The sequence below is a fragment of the Salmo salar genome, chromosome 18, assembly GCF_965601325.2.
Source record: "Salmo salar chromosome 18, fSalSal1, whole genome shotgun sequence".
Classification (NCBI taxonomy): Eukaryota; Metazoa; Chordata; class Actinopteri; order Salmoniformes; family Salmonidae; genus Salmo; species Salmo salar.
The window spans coordinates 32,240,082-32,260,039 of NC_138308.1; the positions used below are offsets into that span (position 1 = coordinate 32,240,082).

The 19,958-nt window shown below is 45.3% G+C and overlaps 1 protein-coding gene across 2 annotated transcripts in view; it reads right to left on the reverse strand.

Annotated features, from left to right (window-relative positions):
• The window catches only part of LOC106577242 (leucine zipper putative tumor suppressor 2 homolog), a 101,162-nt gene that overhangs the window by 39,684 nt on the left and 41,520 nt on the right, over positions 1–19,958 (reverse strand). The window contains exon 2 of one of the 2 annotated variants that reach the window (XM_014155168.3): positions 10,471–10,597. The gene's annotated coding sequence lies outside the window, so the exon portion shown is untranslated. Of the gene's footprint in view, positions 1–763; positions 1,028–10,470; positions 10,598–19,958 lie in introns of those variants that run through there. The other variant, XM_014155167.3, reaches the window with a different exon arrangement.

The window sequence follows — 19,958 nt, forward strand, 5'->3', positions numbered from 1 at the left end:
AAAAACCCACCTCACCTCCCCCAACTCTAAACCATTACCCCAAAATCCTGAGACCCATCTCCCCAAAATCCCCCTTCGCCCCACCTAAACTTTACCCCAAACCCCCCAGCTTACCCCTTATTAAACCATCCCCAAACACCCACCCTTCACTTAAGACCCAGCCACACACACATCAGAGTTACTATAGAACTGGCCTCAGAATAACACCCAACAACTGTTCTGTTCAGAGTTGTAGTAATTGTGGACCTGTCCCCATATAAACTCCAGTATCAACTGATCTAGAGTCAGCCCGTACTGCCAGCCAGGCTGTAATTGCTGCATTTGGCTGAAACAGCCTGGCTTACTGTGGCATTTCTACAGGAGTTTCCTATGTTTCTGTTTGAGCAGGCTACACACACACACACACACACACACACACACACACACACACACACACACACACACACACACACACACACACACACACACACACACACACACACACACACACACACACACACACACACCTTCCATTGATAGAACTTCAACAGCAGCTTTTCCACACCGCCTCGAGTGCCTAAAGTTTCCATGAGGAATTTAGATTCTCTAAACAGAGAAAACGTCAAATATTTTCTAAGCACATACAATATGCACGTGAGCACACACACACGCACACGCACACGCACCACACACACACACACACACACACACACACTTCAGAGTAACTTTGATCATGTGCCATGCTTTGGCTTGCACACACAAACACACACACACAGACACTCACCCCCGTGAAATCGCTGCATCGCTACCTCCGCTTGTCTCCGTCTCTCCTTAAGAAAATCACTACAGTCCCAGTTCACTGATTCAAATCCTCCTCTGCTCCTCTCTCTTTCTCCTCCCTTGTTCTCCTCTTCTCTAACTTTCCTTTATTTCACAGACCACTGTGAGGAGTCTTGAAGGGAAGCCCTCTTTCCTTCTCCTCTTCAGTCTCTTCTCTCTCTTCCTCTGCTCTGCTCTCCTTCCTTCCCTGCTGTCTTTCTTAGCACCGCCTCCTTCCCCTCCACCCCTCCTCCACTCCCCTCCTCCACCCCTCCTCCATTCCCCTCCTCCACTCCCCTCCTCTACCCCTCCTCCATTCCCCTCCTCCACTCCCCTCCTCCCTCTGCTCTCTCACTTTGTTTGTTGGCCCCCCTGCCTCTCTCTCACACACTCAGCTTTCCTCTGTTTTTCTCTTTGCTCTTCTTTCTCTCAATTACATTTTCAATTCAATGTTTCCCATGTTTTATTGGCATGGGAAACATAGGTTTACATTGCCAAAGCAAGTGAAATAGATAATAAACAAAAGTAATATAAACAATGAAAAAATGTACAGTAAACATTACACTCACAAAAGTTCCAAAAGAATAAAGACATTTCAAATGTCATATTATGTCTATATACAGTGTTGTAATGATGTGCAAATAGTTAAAGTACAAAAGGGAAAATAAATAAATGGTGTTTGTTCTTCACTGGTTGCCCTTTTCTTGTGGCAACAAGTCACAAATCTTGCTGCTGTGATTGCACACTGTGGTATTTCACCCAATAGATATGGGAGTTTATCAAGTTGGATTTGTTTTCAAATTCTTTGTGTCTCTAATACGGTCACACATTTGGCAGGAGGTTAGGAAGTGCAGTTCAGTTTCCACCTCATATTGTGGGCAGTGTGCACATAGCCTGTCTTCTCTTGAGAGCCAGGTCTGCCTACGGCAATTTTTCTCAATAGCAAGGCTATGCTCAGTGAGTCAAAGTGTTCCTTAATTTTGGGTCAGTCACAGTAGTCAGGTATTCTGCCACTGCGTGCTCTCTGTTTAGGGCCAAATAGCATTCTAGTTTGCTCTGTTTTTGTAATTTTTTCCCAATGTGTCAAGTAAATACATTTTTGTTTTCTCATGATTTGATTGGGTCTAATTGTGTTGCTGTTCTGGGGCTCTGTGGGGTGTGTTTGTGTTTGTGAACAGAGCCCCAGGACCAGCTTGCTTAGGGGACTCTTCTCCAAGTTCATCTCTCTATAGGTGATGGCTTTGTTATGGAAGGTTTTGAAATTGCTTCCTTTTAGGTGGTTGTAGAATTTAACTGCTCTTTTCAGGATTTTGATAATTATTGGGTATCGGCCTAATTCTGCTCTGCAAGCATTATTTGGTGTTTTACGTTGTACCCGGAGGATATTTTAGCAGAAATCTGCATGCAGAGTCTCAATTTGGTGTTTGTCCCATTTTGTGAATTATTGGTTGGTGAGCGGACCCCAGACCTCACAACCATAAAGGGCAATGGGTTCTATAACTGATTCAAGTATTTTTAGCTAGATCCTAATTGGTATGTCAAATTTTGTGTTCCATTTGATGGCATAGAAGGCCCTTCTTGCCTTGTCTCTCAGATCGTTCACAGCTTTGTGGAAGTTACTGTGGTGCTGATGTTCAGGCTGAGGTATGTATACTTTATGGTGTGCTCTAGGGCAACGGTGTCTAGATGAAATTCGTATTTGTGGTCGTGGCAGCTGGACCTTTTTCGGAACACCATTATTTTTGTCTTACTGAGATTTACCCCACGGCCCTGTGGAAAGAAATGTGTGTTTTTTTGCCAATTTCTATCAATTTGTATAGCAGACCCTCATGACAAATGGAGTCAAAAGCTTTACCTTTGTTTTGGTTTGTTTGTTTGTTTGTCAATTAGGGTGTGCAGGGTGAATACGTTGTATGTTGTACGGTAATTTGTTAAAAAGACAATTAGACATTTGCTCAGTACATTGTTTTTCCTGAGGAAATGTACGAGTCTGCTGTTAATTATAATGCAGAGGACTTTCCCAAGGTGGCTGTTGGCGCATATCCCACGGTAGTTATTGGGGTCAAATTTGTCAACATTTTTGTGTATTGGGGTTATCAGTCCTTGGTTCCAAATATTGGGGAAGATGCCAGAGCTAAGGATGATGTTAAAGAGTTTAAGTATAGCCAATTCGAATTTGTGGTCTGTATATTTTATCATTTCATGTAGGATACCATCAACACCACAGGCCTTTTTGGGTTGGAGGATTTGTATTTTGTCCTGCACTTCATTCAATGTAATTGGAGAATCCAGTGGGTTCTGGTAGTCTTTAATAGCTGTTCTAAGATTTGTATTTGATCATGTTTTTGCTGTTTGTTCTTTGTTATAGAGCCACAAAGATTGGAGAATTGGTTTATCCACACATCTCTGTTTTGGATAGATAACTCTTCGTTTTGTTATTTGTTTAGTGTGTTCCAATTTTCCCAGGTGTGGATATATTCTATGGATTCTTTAATTACATTGAGCTGATTTCTGATGTGCTGTTCCTTCTTTTTCCATAGTGTATTGTTTTTGTGATTCACCACAGTGAATAAACTCAGGTTTTCTAGGTCTCTATGTTTTTGGTTGGATAGGTTTCTCAATTTCTTTCTTAGGTTTTTTCATTCTTCATCAAACCATTTGTCATTGTTGTTAATTTTCTTCTCTCTCACTCTTTCTATGTCTCTTGTTCTACCTCTGACTGTCTCAAACCTTTATTTTGGGGTGAACTACTCTATCCTTTAACCAGCTTTAACTGCTTCAGTCCCTGGTGAGAAACCCTGTCTCAGTCAAAGGCTGTGTTGGTAACTGGATTATCACAGTAAACTCTCTATCCACTCATCCTCATATGATGGTTAAACATCCTGCAGATTTGGGGGACTAGATTGAATTGATGTTAATATTCATGAATATACCATCGGCCTACTGAAATAAATCAAAAACCTTCATTCAGATATCAAAATCACTTCTCCCTTCTCATGTCAGAGAAAACTCTTTTATCCTCTCTCTCTGTGTGCATGTGCAGCATGTCCATGTGCCTGTGAGATGTGCATGTGGGTAGTATGTGTGTCTGTGTGGGACTACCTACGGGACTACCTCTCCAGCAGTTGCCCTGCATAGTAAATAATAACACTGACTGTTTTCATTATCAAACAGGCTTTCATTTAGGAACTACAGTTGCAACAGGGAAACAATGGAGAAAAAGAGAGAAAGAGATGTAGAGAGAGGGAGGGAAAAGGACAGAGAGAGAGAGATAGAGATGTGACCTTGATTAACCCTGAGGGACGGGAGAAGAGTTACATAACACACACACACACACACACACACACACACACACACACACACACACACACACACACACACACACACACACACACACACACACACACACACACACGCACACACACACACACACACACACACAGAGCTGTATATAATTGTCCATCTGCACAGAATTAGAGTGCACCGACTGCATGAGTGGACATTTTAGTATAGTGTGTGTCTGTGTGTTCAGCACTGGCCTCTATGAACCAAACCAATCTAGTTTTATTGCTTTGTGAGCTGCCATGGAAAAGAAATACGAGAATTGAGTGAATGCTGTAGAGAGAGAGAGAGAGTGATGCACACAGAGAGGAAAAGAGTGGGAGAGAGACAGACACATTTTACAGTCAGTATACGTCTAATGAAGTTCCTCCATCCCACCATTACTTATTTTGTCGTATCCCTTTGTCTCTTCATCCCATTCTCTCTCTCTCCTGCTCTGTCCTTCTCCTTCCGGCCAGCAACCGTTCCTCTCCCTTTCTCCCTGGTAAAGGTATTGGTAACAGGGAGGGAGTGAGGTGGGTGTGAGTGCTAAACTAACCTCAACGTTGTGACTTGGCACATTCCTACTGCTAGCATTAGCAACCTCTCAGCGCTAAAAATAGAACACAAGATGGAAAGTTGTGGTCAATGTATCTGGCGTGTATGTGTATATGTGTGTGTATGTGTATATGTGTGTGTATGTGTACTGTATATGTGTGTATGTGTATATGTGTGTTTATGTGTGTGTTTGTGTATATGTGTGTGTATGTGTATATGTGTGTGTATGTGTACTGTATATGTGTGTGTATGTGTATATGTGTGTGTATGTGTATATGTGTGTGTATGTGTACTGTATATGTGTGTGTATGTGTATATGTGTGTGTATGTCTATATGTGTGTGTATGTGTATATGTGTGTATGTGTATATGTGTGGGTATGTGTACTGTATATGTGTGTGTATGTGTACTGTATATGTGTGTATGTGTATATGTGTGTGTGTGTATGTGTATATGTGTGTGTATGTGTATATGTGTGTATGTGTATATGTGTGTGTATGTGTATATGTGTGTGTATGTGTATATGTGTGTGTATGTGTATATGTGTGTATGTGTACTGTATATGTGTGCCACAGGGAGTTTCCATCTTAGCAGGTAATAACCACATCAATAAGAAAAGAAAGGAGGAGAGAAGAGAGGGGAGCAAAGAGAGGGATGAGAGGATGAAGGTGAGGGGGGAGAGGGCGAGAGAGAGAAAGAGAGAGATGGAGAGAGAAAAAGGTGTGTGAGAGAGAAAGAGAGAGAGAGAGAGATGGAGAGAGAAAGAGAAACATGGAGAGAGAAAGAGTGAGATGTAGAAAGAGAAAGAGAGAGATGGAGAGAGAAAGAGAGACATGGAGAGAGAAAGAGAGAGATGTAGAAAGAGAGAAAGAGAGAGATGGAGAGAGAAAGAGAGGGTGAGAGAGAGAAAGAGAGAGGGAGCGATAGAGAGAGAGAGAAAGAGAGAGCGAGAGAAAGAAGGAAAAAGAGGCCCAGTGTTGGCCAGAACAATAGAAGGAAGCAGGTTGCAAATCACTCAGACACACAGCTCTACATTATAAGTGGATGTATGAGACAGAACTAAGACCTAACACGTGTCCATACACGCATGCACACACGCACACAAATCAATCTGTCCAGTAAATCTCTTTTGGTGAATGGTGTTCTTACTCTACCAATTAACTCCATTATCAATCATCATCCAAATCAATCTGTCCAGTAAATCTCTTTTGGTGAATGGTGTTCTTACTCTACCAATTAACTCCATTAAGTCCCAGCAGGCCACTCCCCTCTCCCTCTCCATCACTCATTCTCTTTTTCCCTCTCTGTGTATCTCCCTCTTCTTCTTTTGTCATTTTCCACAAGAGAAAGAGAGAAAAAGATGGATCAGAGAGATGAGGAAAGAGATGGTGAAGGGTGAGAAGAGGAGGAGAGACAAGATAGACAGAAAGGAAGGATGGGGTAGAGATATATATAGAGAGATATAGAGAGAGAAATAGAGAAAGAGAGCTATATAGATATATATATATAGAGAGATATGGAGCAATGGATATATAGAGATAGATATATAGAGAGATATAGATAGAGAGATAGAGATATTGAGAGATAGATATATAGTGATAGATTTATAGAGAGATATAGATAGAGATATAAATATATAGAGAGAGCTATAGAGAGAGATATAGAGTTAGATATATAGAGATATAGATAGAGAGATATATAGAGAGATATTTATATATATAGAGAGATATATAGAGAGAGATATATATAGAGCGAGATATAGAGAGATAGATATATACACAAAAAAATAAATGGAACACTTAAACAACACATCCTAGATCTGAATGAAATAAATAATCTTATTAAATACTTTTTTCTTTACATAGTTGAATGTGCTGACAACAAAATCACACAAAAATTATCAATGGAAATGCAATTTATCAACCCATAGAGGTCTGGATTTGGAGTCACACTCAAAATTAAAGTTGAAAACCACACTACAGGCTGATCCAACTTTGATGTAATGTCCTTAAAACAAGTCAAAATGAGGCTTAGTAGTGTGTGTGGCCTCCACGTGCCTGTATGACCTCCCTACAACGCCTGGGCATGCTCCTGATGAGGTGGCGGGTGGTCTCCTGAGGGATCTCCTCCCAGACCTGGACTAAAGCATCCGCCAACTCCTGGACAGTCTGTGGTGCAATGTGGCATTGGTGGATGGAGCGAGACATGATGTCCCAGATGTGCTCAATTGGATTCAGGTCTGGGAAACGGGCGGGCCTGTCCATAGCATCAATGCCTTCCTCTTGCAGGAACTGCTGACACACTCCAGCCACATGAGGTCTAGCATTGTCTTGCATTTGGAGGAACCCAGGGCCAACCGCACCAGCATATGGTCTCACAAGGGGTCTGAGGATCTCATCTCGGTACCTAATGGCAGTTAGGCTACCTCTGGCGAGCACATGGAGGGCTGTGCGGCCCCCCAAAGAAATGCCACCCCACACCATGACTGACCCACCGCCAAACCGGTCATGCTGGAGGATGTTGCAGGCAGCAGAACGTTCTCCACGGCGTCTCCAGACTCTGTCACGTCTGTCATGTGCTCAGTGTGAACCTGCTTTCATCTGTGAAGAGCACAGGGCGCCAGTGGCGAATTTGCCAATCTTGGTGTTCTCTGGCAAATCCCAAACGTCCTGCACGGTGTTGGGCTGTAAGCACAACCCCCACCTGTGGACGTCGGGCCCTCATACCACCCTCATGGAGTCTGTTTCTGACCGTTTGAGCAGACACATGCACATTTGTGGCCTGCTGGAGGTCATTATGCAGGGCTCTGGCAGTGCTCCTCCTGCTCCTCCTTGCACAAAGGTGGAGTTAGCGGTCCTGCTGCTGGGTTGTTGCCCTCCTACGGCCTCCTCCACATCTCCTGATGTACTGGCCTGTCTCCTGGTAGCGCCTCCATGCTCTGGACACTACGCTGACAGACACAGCAAACCTTCTTGCCACAGCTCGCATTGATGTGCCATCCTGGATGAGCTGCACTACCTGAGCCACTTGTGTGGGTTGTAGACTCCGTCTCATGCTACCACTAGAGTGAAAGCACCGCCAGCATTCAAAAGTGACCAAAACATCAGCCAGGAAGCATAGGAACTGAGAAGTGGTCTGTGGTCCCCATCTGCAGAACCACTCCTTTATTGGGGGTGTCTTGCTAATTGCCTATAATTTCCACCTGTTGTCTATTCCATTTGCACAACAGCATGTGACATTTATTGTCAATCAGTGTTGCTTCCTAAGTAGACAGTTTGATTTAACAGAAGTGTGATTGACTTGGAGTTACATTGTGCTGTTTAAGTGTTCCCTTTATTTTTTTGAGCAGTGTATATAGAGAGAGCTATAGTTGACCAGCCCTACAATGCCTGAGCAAAGTGAGGGAAGGGGACAGCTGGGCTGGAGGCGATGGGAGAGATGGGAGGGAGGTACGGAGGGGAGAGAAAGAGGCTAAACCTGGTAATGTAGACAGAGGTAAGAGGAAAGGAAAGCAGCTGTGTAGACCAGACCACACACCACTATCACCATACAAACTGGAGCAGCAGGTTTGAAACTGCAACAAGCAGAGCCCTCCATGGGAGCTGGCAATAAGACACAGGTTTTGTGTTCTCTTTTTAAAATGCTGAGTACACATTCATTGATGTGCATTAACTTGAATGTAAACCCTTATCCTTCATCCCTGGGTCCTTCCGCTGTCAGTTTCAGCCCAGCGGCCGACACACAGACTCAGAACATTCATCAATGTCCAGGGCCTCCCAGAGACAGAGAGAGAGGGAGAGAGAGAGACAGAGAGCGAGAGAGAGAAAGAGAGAGAGATGGAGAGAGAGAAAGAGAAGGAGAGAGAGAGAGATCTTCGGCGCAGATTTTGTCGGACTTGGGCTCTGTTCAAAAATACAAACAGACCGCACAGAGCCCCAGGACAGCAACCCAATTAGACCCAACCAAGTCATGAGAAAACAAAAAGGCACAATGGAAAGAAACAACTACAAAACTGAGCAAACTAGTATGCTATTTGGCCCTAACAGAGAGTACACAGTGGCAGAATACCTGACCACTGTGAGACATATTTCCTCTCAGATTACACAGAATTTTGAAAAGAAATCAAACATCGATAAACTCCAGTGGTGTAAAGTACTTAAGTAAAAATACTTTAAAGTACTACTTAAGTCGTTTTTTTGGGGTATCTGTACTTTACCTTACTATTTATATTTTTGGACAAATTTTACTTATACTCCACTACATTCCTAAAGAAAATATTGTACTTTTTACTCCCTACATTTTCCTTGACACCCAAAAGTACTCGTTACATTTTGAATGCTTAGCAGGAAAGGAAATGGTCCAATTCACACACTTATCAAGAGAACATCCCTGGCCATCCCTACTGCCTCTGATCTGGCGGACTCACTAAACACAAATGCTTCGTTTGTAAATGATGTGTAAGTGTTGGAGTGCACCCCTACCGATACGTAAATAAAAAAAACAAGAAAATGGTGCCATCTGGTTTGAAATTATTTATACTTTTACTTTTGATACTTAAGTATATTTAAAACCAAATACTTTTAGACTTTTACTCAATTAGTATTTTACTGGCTGACTTTCACTTTTACTTGAATCATTTTCAATTAAGGTATCTATATTTTTACTCAAGTATTACAATTGGGTACTTTTTTCGCAAATGATAAACTCCCATTTGTTAGGCGAAATACCATAATGTGCAATCACAGAAGTAAGATTTGTGGCCCGTTGCCATGAGAAAGTAGCAACCACTGGAGCACAAACAACATCATACATACCACCCATATTTACCTTTTTATTTATCTTTCCCTACTATTCTTAATGCAACTATTTTAGGGCTGTCCCCGACCCAAAAACATCTTGGTCGACAGAAAGTTGTCTGTTTGAATTGCAAAAAATTTTTAAGGGTGTATTTCTTCATCTCTAGACACACCCTATGTGTTTTAATAAAATGAACTATATGTACTGAGCTTGTCTGATGCTTTAAGGGCGGTGTGATTAAATAATTAAGACGCACAAATTACTCAAGACGGAGCCAGAGATCAACATAACCAGAAGAAAAAACCTGTGCCCGACCCGACCATCCTCTCTTGCCAGTAACTGGCTACACCAGGGGTCGGCGACCTTTTTCATGTCAAGTGCCAATTTATTTTACCATTTCTACCAATCTGCGTGCCAGTTATGGTTTTCATATGCACATTTTCGTGGAACAGTTTCATTTTCATTTATAATGTCTTCATATCTCAAAATCACTGTCTATCTAAATCTAAATGAAAATGATACAAATCTAAAAGTAACTTCTATTGCCATTGTCAACTATGTAAAAACAGCCTACATAAAGCCAACCAATAAAAACATTGCACCCTGAAGGTAGAAAATATCCTGATAAAAATACATATCCTATCAATAACATTGGCTACGCATGGCCTGTCTGCAAGGAACTTGAAACATTGTATCAACTATCAACCAAGTTGGTCCTGAAGTTGCTCTAGCAAACTTGCAACAATGATAAAATATTCTGGGCCCTCAGAGTTTCCCAAGCCGGTGATCTCCGGACAGACACAGCTGTAGGCTATATGCGCAAGGGATAAGAAGCAATAAGGTAGGCCTACATTGCTAAAACATGTACATAGCTGATAATATAACACAAATGGTGTTTTCATTTGTATGGGAAAATGGTAGACCAACACCATATAGTCATGCATGCTAGATCCATAGGGATATTGAAAGAGAATAGAATTTTAAGCCCTGGTCGTACCTGTTAGTGAGTCCCAGTGTTCTCCTGATTCTCTGGGGGAGACAGGGAGGAAAGAGGTACTTCTCATCCCCAGAATCTCACTCCTCCCTGGGATGGCTCTACTCCACTACACCCACTGACCTGGAGCCTGGAAACACAGAGAGCAAAGAGAGACAGAGAGGAACAAGGACTTAATACACTTACAGAAACAGAACAGAAAATACATGTTAGTAGCAATTTCTATGACTTTTTATCATGTGAAACTGTAACTCTATAGTATATCCTAAAAGTAACCGTTTTTAGTACAATACACTGGTCATTCAGTTAAATGTACTACCCAAAATGCTGTGTTCTGTGAAAGGAGAGAAGACGAGTCCACTGCCTCCTTCTGGTTACTCAGGCAAACTGCCACCTTGATATTCCCAGGACAATACCTCAACAAAAAAAGTGCACACACACACACCGATACACACGCACACACAAACACACACATCTGAGGGGAGAGCAGAGTGATATCACACTCTGTGTTTGTTTATCTCTACCATCTATAGCTTTGACTGCAGTCTCATCTTGAGTGTGTGTGTGTGCTCTCTCACACATTCCGAAATAGGTCACTTCAACATGAAACAACAACATTCTCTGATCCACATCCAATAGGAGAGAGGGAAGAGAGGAGGAGAGAGGGATGATAGGAGGAGAGAGGAGGAGAGAGGGAAGATAGGAGGAGAGAGGAAAGAGAGCAGAGAGCAGGAGAGAGAGAAGAGAGGAGGAGAGAGGGCAGAGATGAGGAGAGAGGGCAGAGAGGAAGAGAGAGGGAAGAAAGGGAAGAGAGGAGGAGAGAGGGAAGAGAGGAGTAGAGAGAAGGAGAGAGAGAAGAGAGGAGGAGAGAGGGAAGAGAAAGAAGAGTGGATGAGAGAGGGAAGAGAGGAGGAGAGAGGGAAGAGAGGGAAAAGAGGAGAAGAGAGGGAAAAGAGGAGGAGAGAGGGAAGAGAGGGAAAAAAGGAGGAGAGAGGGAAGAGAGGGAAGAGAGAGGGAAGAGAGGGAAGAGAGGAGGAGAGAGGGAAGAGAAAGAAGAGAGGATGAGAGAGGGAAGAGAGGAGGAGAGAGGGAAGAAAGGGAAGAGAGGAGAAGAGGGAAGAGAGGAGGAGAAAGGGAAGAGAGGAGGAGAGAGGGAAGAGAGGAGAGAGGAGAAGAGAGGGAACAGAGTAGGAGAGAGGGAAGAGAGGAGAGAGGGAAGAGAGGAGGAGAGAGGGAAGAGAGGAGATGAGAGGAGGAGAGAGGGAAGAGTGGAGGTGAGAAGAGGAGAGAGGAGGAGAGAGGGAAGAGAGGAGAAGAGAGGAGGAGAGAGGGAAGAGAGGAGAAGAGAGGGAACAGAGTAGAAGACAGGGAAGAGTGGAGGAGAGAGGAGGAGAGAGAAGAGAGGAGGAGAGAGGAGGAGAGAGAGAAGAGAGGAGGAGAGAGAGAAGAGAGAGGGAAGAGTGGAGGAGAGAGGGGGAGAGAGGAGGAGAGAGGGAAGAGAGGAGGAGAGAGGAGGAGAGAGAGAAGAGAGAGGGAAGAGAAGGAAGAGGAGGAGAGAGGAGGAGAGAGAGAAGAGAGAGGGAAGAGGGGGAAGAGAATGAAGAGGAGCGAGGGAAGAGAGGAGGAGAGAGGGAAGAGTGGGAAGAGAGGGAAGAGAGGAGAGAGGGAAGAGAGGAGGAGAGAGGAGGACAACATTTAACTCTATCCCTATCTCTCTCTCTCCACTCTCTGATGACTGATAGAATTCAGCTGATTGATTTCGGCCTATTTGCAGTATCATGCTGTATTTTAACCTCTCTTCCTGCAGTTGCCGTAAAGTGACATTCAGTTGGTTCTGGAAGTATTCTCAGGATGATTATTATTTTGTTCTGTCCGTGTGTTTCTGATATAGTGCAACAGTGTTAAACACTGTATCGGGGGTGTGTCTGTCAAGTTAATATTTTTAGGCTAATGGGGGTCCCCCTGATTTCATTGGGATGAGCAAGATAAACTGAAACGGTTCTATACTCAGCCATTATAGTGATGAACAGATGAGACCAAGAATAACAAAGCTATACCCCACTCCCTACCCCCCTTTCAGTCTGTGTATCCAACATAAATAATATATTATTTATTTAATACTTCCCCCCCTTTCAGTCTGTGTACTCAACATATATATAATATATTTTTTTAATACTACCCCCCGTGACCCCATCCTATTTATATGCTGCATAAATCCTAATCAGCTGAACACAGGTATAGAGCAGAACAGTATCATAATCATCCTCCTGAAGGAAGGAGTGAGGAGACACCAGGGCTTGTCCTCCTGTCTTGTCCCAGCAGGAAGTCAGTCTACTGATGGACAGATGGTCAAGCCCTGTCCTGAGGGACACTGAGGGGGGAGGGAGGGGGGGCATGTCCATTTGTCACCCTGTTTTTGTCCATCCCCCCCTTTGGTGACCAGCTAGGTAATTACCACTACCCACCTTGTGATTGAGGTGAGAGAAGGAGGTATAGAAGAGAGAAGAGAAGATAGAGAGGAGGGCAGTGGGGATAGAGATATTAGGGGAGGTAGGGAAGAGAGAGGAGGGGAGTGGAGCAGAGACAGAAGGGAGACGGACCCACTGGTTGCCCTCTAGATTACAGAGGGCTGGTAGTCCCATCCACTAAACTACCAGGTGTGAAACAGGGAAGAGACTCAGAGGGTATGCTAATTTGGTATAGAGCAAACCTAACCCACTCTCTTAAATTAGTCAAAACAGGAACATTTTACATCTGGATAGAAATTAATATGGAAATGATCTCAACAGAGAAGAATGTCCTCATGTGTGCTACCTATATCCCCCAATAGAATCCACAGCTTCTCCATCCTAGAAGGGGAGATCAACAATTTCCAGGCACAGGGACATGTACTGTACTAGTTTGTAGCGAACTAAATTCCAGAACTGAACAAGAGCCCATAAACGGGTCACAACTCGCACGCTGCGTATCTACATAGTCAATGGTAGACTTCAAGGGGACTCCTATGGTAGGTACACCTATAGCTCATCTCATCTCAGACCACTGACCTCAACCCAGAATCTCTTAGTGTTCACAGTCAGCCCACTGACACTCCTATCAGATCACAGCAAAATCACACTCTACTTGAACAGAGCTATGATCAAATCATGATGCATCAAAGCCAAAGTAACTAAATAATATTAAGAAACACTATAGATGGAAGGAAAATAGTGTGGAAACCTACCAAAAAACAATTAGGCAACAACAAATTCAAACCCTTCTAGACAATTTCCTGCACAAAAGGTTTCACTGTAATAGTGAAGGTGCAAACTTGGCAGTAGAAAACCTAAACAGTATATTTGACCTCTCAGCTTCCCTATCAAATCAAAAAATGTTAAGCAGACAACCTAAGAAAATTAACAACAATGACAAATGGTTTGATGAAGAATGCAAAAACCTAAGAAAGAAATTGAGAAACCTGTCCAACCAAAAACATAGAGACCCAGAAAACTAAAACACTAAAACAATACAGCAATACACTGAGGAAAAAGAAGGAACATCACGTCAGAAATCAGCTCAATGTAATTGAAGAATCCATAGAATCTAAGCATTTCTGGGAAAATTGGAAAACTCTAAACAAACAAAAACACAAAGAATTATCTATCCAAAATGGAGATGTATGGATAAACCACTTCTCCAATCTTTTTGGTTATATAACAAAGAACAAACAGCAAAAACATATACATGATCAAATACAAATCTTAGAATCAACTATTAAAGACCACCAGAACCCACTGGATTCTCCAATTACATTGAATGAACTACAGGACAAAATACAAACCCTCCAACCCAAAAAGGCCTGTGGGGTTGATGGTATCCTAAATGAAATGATAAAATATACAGACGACAAATTCCAATTGGCTATACTTAAACTCTTTAACATCATCCTCAGCTCTGGCATATTCCCCAATATTTGGAACCAATGACTGATCACACCAATCCACAAAAGTGGAGACAGATTTGACCCCAATAACTACCGTGGGATATGCGTCAACAGCAACCTTGGGAAAATCCTCTGCATTATCATTAACAATAGATTCATACATTTCCTTAGCGAAAACAATGTACTGAGCAAATGTCAAATTGGCTTTTTATCAAATGACCATACGACAGACCACATATTCACCCTAATTGACAAACAAACCAAAACAAAAGCAAAGTCTTCTCATGCTTTGTTGATTTCAAAAAAGCTTTCGACTCAATTTGGCATGAGTGTCTGCTATACAAATTGATGGATAGTGGTGTTCGGGAAAAAACACGATAATATAAAATCCATGTACACAAACAACAAAAATTGCCAAAAAACACACACATTTATTTCCACAGGGTCGGGGGCTGAGACAGGGATGCAGCTTAAGCCCCACCCTCTTCAACATATATATCAACGAATTGGCAAGGAAACCAGAAATGTCTGCAGCACCCAGCCTACGAGAATCTGAAGTCAAATGTCTACTGTTTGCTGATGATCTGATGCTTCTGTCTCCAACCAAGGAGGGCCTACAGCAGCACCTAGATCTTCTGCACAGATTCTGTCAAAATAATGGTGTTCCAAAAAAGGTCCAGTTGCCAGGACCATGAATACAAATTTTATCCAGACACTGTTGCCCTAGAGCACACAAAAAAGTATACATACCTTGGCCTAAACATCAGCACCACAGTAACTTCCACAAAGCTGTGAACTATCTGAAAGACAAGGCAAGAAGGGCCTTCTATGCGATCAAAAGGAACATAAAATTCAACATACCAATTAGGATCTGGCTAAAAATACTTCAATCAGTTATAGAACCCATTGGCCTTTATGGTTGTGAGGTCTGGGGTCCGCTCACCAACCAAGAATACACAAAATGGGACAAACACCAAATTGAGACTCTGCATGCAGAATTCTGCAAAGATATCCTCCGTGTACAATGTAAAACACCAAATAATGCATGCAGAGCAGAATTAGGCTAAACCCGATTTTTAAAATATATATTTTTGAATGGCTATATACACTACTCAAAAAAATAAAGGGAACACTTAAACAACACAATGTAACTCCAAGTCAATCACACTTCTGTGAAATCAAACTCTCCACTTAGGAAGCAACACTGATTGACAATAAATTTCACATGCTGTTGTGCAAATGGAATAGACAACAGGTGGAAATTATTGGCAATTAGCAAGACACCCCCAATAAAGGAGTGGTTCTGCAGGTGGTGACCACAGACCACTTCTCAGTTCCTATGCTTCCTGGCTGATGTTTTGATCACTTTTGAATGCTGGTGGTGCTTTCACTCTAGTGGTAGCATGAGACGGAGTCTACAACCCACAGAAGTGGCTCAGGTAGTGCAGCTCATCCAGGATGGCACATCAATGCGAGCTGTGGCAAGAAGGTTTGCTGTGTCTGTCAGCGTAGTGTCCAGAGCATGGAGGCTCTACCAGGAGACAGGCCAGTACATCAGGAGATGTGGAGGAGGCCGTAGGAGGGCAACAACCCAGCAGCAGGACCGCTACCTCCGCCTTTGTGCAAGGAGGAGCAGGAGGAGCACTGCCAGAGCCCTGCAAAATTACCTCCAGCAGGCCACAAATGTGCATGTGTCTGCTCAAACGGTCAGAAACAGACTCCATGAGGGTGGTATGAGGGCCCGACGCCCACAGGTGGGGGTTGTGCTTACAGCCCAACACCGTGCAGGACGTTTGGCATTTTCCAGAGAACACCAAGATTGGGAAATTCGCCACTGGCGCCCTGTGCTCTTCACAGATGAAAGCAGGTTCACACTGAGCACGTGACAAACGTGACAGAGTCTGGAGACGCCGTGGAGAACGTTCTGCTGCCTGCAACATCCTCCAGCATGACCGGCTTGGCTGTGGGTCAGTCAGAGGTAGCCTGACTGCCATTAGGTACCGAGATGAGATCCTCAGACCCCTCCCGCTGGTGCGGTTGGCCCTGGGTTCCTCCTAATGCAAGACAATGCTAGACCTCATGTGGCTGGAGTGTGTCAGCAGTTCCTGCAAGAGGAAGGCATTGATGCTATGGACTGGCCCGCACGTTCCCCAGACCTGAATCCAATTGAGCACATTTGGGACATCATGTCTCGCTCCATCCACCAACGCCACATTGCACCACAGACTGTCCAGGAGTTGGCGGATGCTTTAGTCCAGGTCTGGGAGGAGATCCCTCAGGAGACCACCCGCCACCTCATCAGGAGCATGCCCAGGCATTGTAGGGAGGTCATAAAGGCACATGGAGGCCACACACACTACTGAGCCTCATTTTGACTTGTTTTAAGGACATTACATCAAAGTTGGATCAGCCTGTAGTGTGGTTTTCCACTTTAATTTTGAGTGTGACTACAAATCCAGACCTCCATGGGTTGATAAATTGGATTTCCATTGATAATTTTTGTGTGATTTTGTTGTCAGCACATTCAACTATGTAAAGAAAAAAGTATTTAATAAGATTATTTCTTTCATTCAGATCTAGGATGTGTTGTTTAAGTGTTCCCTTTATTTTTTTGAGCAGTATATAATACAAATCCAGATGAGGGCGATGGAAATGCATTTGGTGGTTGATCTGCTTCTGTTCTGTGGGTGGCTCTGTGTGCTCTTTTCGAAAGATGGGTCCCGGTCTCTCCGGGGCCATGGGATCCGGGGGGTCGGGGGTTGTCTGCCAGGCATTGGGATGACAACCCAACTCGGGATGAGGAGGGGTTTTAGCTGGGGGAATAGTGGGGACCAATTGGAATTTACTTAGTAGCAATCCAAATATCATGGTACAGTTATATAGACACTCAATCTTCATCCTACTTTTTAATGGTACATTTACAAACATATATTATGATAAATACAATTGAAAGTTGTGTGTCCTTATGGTAAGTGGTGAAATAAGTATAGTCAGTTATAATTGTAATGGCTTAGCAGATAGTAAGAAAAGACGATAAGTATTTACCTGGCTAAAAGAGAAGGAATATAATATTTATTGTTTACAGGAAACTCATTCAACAATTTTAGATGAAGTTTTGTGGAAAAAGGACTGGGGGGCGAAATATATTTCTCCCATGGGCAAAGAAATTCAAAAGGGGTGATGATATTAATTAACAGTACTTTTGATCCAAATGTGCAAATTGTCCAAACAGATCCTCAAGGTAGATGGATGGTATTAAACATGTTGTTGGACCATAAACAGATATGGCTTATTAACCTATAAGGTGCAAATAATGATGATCCAAGCTTCTTTGAAAATATATATGTCACGTCCTGACCAGCAGAGGGCGTAATTGTGTTAGTCTTGGTCAGGATGTGGCAGGGGGTTTGTGTTTGTTAAATGTTGTGTGGGTGATTGGACTCCCAATTGAAGGCAGGTGTGTTGAGTTGCCTTTGATTGGGAGTCCTATATAGGAGTGTGTTTTTCTTTGGGGTTGTGGGTAGTTGTTTTTGCACTGCGTGTTGTGTGCCTGCAAAACTGTTTCTGTCTTCGTGAGTACCGTTTATTGTTTTCCCTGTGAATGCTTTACTTGTGTTTGGATTTAAACTATGAGTATCCACATTCCCGCTGCGCCTTGGTCCATTCTTGAAGACAGTTGTTACAGAACTACCCACCACAAAAGGACCAAGCAGCGGAAGAGGAGGGAGCCACAGGTGAACAGCGTGGATGGATGGACTTGGCAGGATGAGCGAAGATTCTGGGAGGACAAGTTAAGGGAGCTAAGGGAACCCGAGAGGCAGCCCCAACAATTTTTTTGGGGGGGGCACAAGGGCTGTTTGGCGGGGCGAGATGGGAGCCCCAGGCCAGCTCCCCATACCCTTGTAGGGCAGAGACAGACTGGACAGGTCCCATGCTTTGGGGTTGGGGCTGTGGTGAGGCCTGGGATTTTTAGGCCGGTAGGCACAGTACCAGCGCCCCGCATGTGCCAGGGCGAGGTGAGCGTCGAGCCGGAAGGGGTGATGCCAACCCTGCGCTCAAGACCGCCAGTGCGCCTCTACGGTCCGGTGTTTCCCGCTATACGCACTAGCATGGAGGTGCGTGTCTCCAGGCTGGCACATCCAGTACCAGCCCCACGCATCAGACGTCTAGTGCGTCAGCCCAGCCTCGCCAGTCAAGAGTCGCCAAAGCTGCTCGCCAGTCAAGAGTCGCCAGAGCTGCCCGCCAGTCAGGAGTCACCAGAGCTGCCCGCCAGTCAGGAGTCACCAGAGCTGCCCGCCAGTCAGGAGTCACCAGAGCTGCCCGCCAGTCAGGAGTCACCAGAGCTGCCCGCCAGTCAGGAGTCACCAGAGCTGCCCGCCAGTCAGGAGTCACCAGAGCTGCCCGCCAGTCAGGAGTCACCAGAGCTGCCCGCCAGTCAAGAGTCGTCGGAGCTGCCCGCCAGTCAAGAGCCGCCGGAGCCGCCCGCCAGTCAAGAGTCGCCGGAGCCGCCCGCCAGTCAGGAGTCGCCGGAGCCGCCCGCTAGTCAGGAGCTAGTGCGTCAGCCCAGCCTCGCCAGTCAAGAGTCGCCAAAGCTGCTCGCCAGTCAAGAGTCGCCAGAGCTGCCCGCCAGTCAGGAGTCACCAGAGCTGCCCGCCAGTCAGGAGTCACCAGAGCTGCCCGCCAGTCAGGAGTCACCAGAGCTGCCCGCCAGTCAGGAGTCACCAGAGCTGCCCGCCAGTCAGGAGTCACCAGAGCTGCCCGCCAGTCAGGAGTCACCTGAGCTGCCCGCCAGTCAGGAGTCGCCTGAGCTGCCCGCCAGTCAAGAGTCGCCGGAGCTGCCCGCCAGTCAAGAGCCGCCGGAGCCGCCCGCCAGTCAAGAGTCGCCGGAGCCGCCCGCCAGTCAGGAGTCGCCGGAGCCGCCCGCTAGTCAGGAGCTGCCAGAGCCGCCCGCTAGTCAAGAGTCGCCGGAGCCGCCCGCTAGTCAGGAGCAGCCAGAGCCGCCCGCTAGTCAAGAGTCACCGGAGCCGCCCGCTAGTCAGGAGCTGCCAGAGCCGCCCGCTAGTCAAGAGTCACCGGAGCCGCCCGCTAGTCAGGAGCTGCCAGAGCCGCCCGCTAGTCAGGAGTCACCTGAGCTGCCCGCCAGTCAAGAGTCGCCAGAGCTGCCCGCCAGTCAAGAGCCGCCGGAGCCGCCCGCCAGTCAAGAGTCGCCGGAGCCGCCCGCCAGTCAGGAGTCGCCGGAGCTGCCCGCTAGTCAGGAGCTGCCAGAGCCGCCCGCTAGTCAAGAGTCGCCGGAGCCGCCCGCTAGTCAGGAGCAGCCAGAGCCGCCCGCTAGTCAAGAGTCACCGGAGCCGCCCGCTAGTCAGGAGCTGCCAGAGCCGCCCGCTAGTCAAGAGTCACCGGAGCCGCCCGCTAGTCAGGAGCTGCCAGAGCCGCCGGCTAGTCAGGAGTCACCTGAGCTGCCCGCCAGTCAAGAGTCGCCAGAGCTGCCCGCCAGTCAAGAGCCGCCGGAGCCGCCCGCCAGTCAAGAGTCGCCGGAGCCGCCCGCCAGTCAGGAGTCGCCGGAGCTGCC